Here is a 1,518-nt window from a genome sequence, read left to right on the forward strand (position 1 = left end):
AAAGATGATGTAGCTTTGTCTTTCATACTTTGGAGATGTAACTAGGTGAGGATATTCCTTGGAAATGGTCCTCATGCTTTGAAAAATGGAGTCAGTGAAGGAGAGGAAGACCTTCAACCAGATGGACTGATAGTGACTTTAGCAGTTGGCTAAATGTGTCAGATATTGAGGATGGCATCAGATAGGGCAGGGTTCACGTTGGCTATTCATAGGACTAGACAGCACCTAACAACACAACAGCTTAGTAAAGTATGTTCTCCCCCAAGGAACTGTCTCTCCTAACAACATGTCAAAGTGTGCGAGATAAAGTTTTGTCATTCTTGCTACCAAGGAGCACTCTGACTCTACTTTTTCTAAGACATATCTGTCCATGGGTTATCATGTCCCTTAGAGAGAGATATCATGCTTGGAAAAGTGAAGGATCAGTGAAAGAGATGAAGACCCTCAACCAGATGGATTGATATGGTGACTGCTGCAAAGGGCTCAACTATGTCCGAAATTATGAGGATGGTACAGGATAGAACAGGTTTTAGATCTGTTGTTCATAGGGTTACTATGAGTCATATTCGACTTAACAGCACCTAAAAACAACAACTTGGGAAAGAGGATCCCCAGTGTAATAGTGTATTAAGCACTGGTCAACAAACAGAAAAGTGGACAGTTTGAATCCACCAGCTGCTCCACAGAGCAAAGTTAAAGGCAGTCCACCTCCATAAAGATTTACCATCTTGGAGACCATATCAGGTTGTTCTACTCAACTATAGTCTCCATGAGTTGGCATTGACTATATAGAAGTAGGGTTTTGTAGTTTGTGGGTAATTTGGGGTGGTGTTTTTTTTTTTTTTTCTTTTTTAACTCAGGAAAAGTTAACTCATCAGGTCTAAGTGTTTCCAACATTGAACATTCCCAAGAAGGGCCTGTTTTCATGACTGGCCTTTGGCCGGCTCCTGGGAATTAAGCTCTTGAAATGTTCAAAAGCTAAAAGTGTTCCATATATTCATGGCCTTGAACCACACTGTACCAGTCTGTCTAGATAGTTTGTGCAAGCTATGATTTATAGTAAACACACAGTCACTTTCTGGGAGTCTGGAATTTCAGTGATTAAAGTTAGTCATGCAGGTATCAGGACTTTTGATTAAAACCTAGGACCTCTAAACAAGCTGCCCTGGTAGACAGCACTTTATACATATTGTCCCAGCTCTCAGCTACAAGAATTAAGTCCATTCTGTGAAACTCTGATAGGAAAAGATTCTTGGAAACTCATGTACTGGTTTCCTTCTGACATGGTCCCATAGACATTGTTAATTTTGATGTTGTATCCATTTGATAGAATAAACTATAACTGCAAGTGCTACTTCTCAGTCCTGTGAGTTCTAGCAAATCTCCAAATTTGGCGATGGTCATGGGACCCTGAACAGATTATTTTAAAGAAGTTTTGTGAATATTAATGTATATCTAGCCTAAAGTATTCAAAAGTGTTATTAATATTATATATTATCAATATATATTAATCTATAT

This window comes from Elephantulus edwardii, unplaced genomic scaffold (genome assembly GCF_000299155.1).
Source record: "Elephantulus edwardii isolate Elephantulus edwardi_28Jun2011 unplaced genomic scaffold, EleEdw1.0 scaffold00256, whole genome shotgun sequence".
Lineage (NCBI taxonomy): Eukaryota > Metazoa > Chordata > Mammalia > Macroscelidea > Macroscelididae > Elephantulus > Elephantulus edwardii.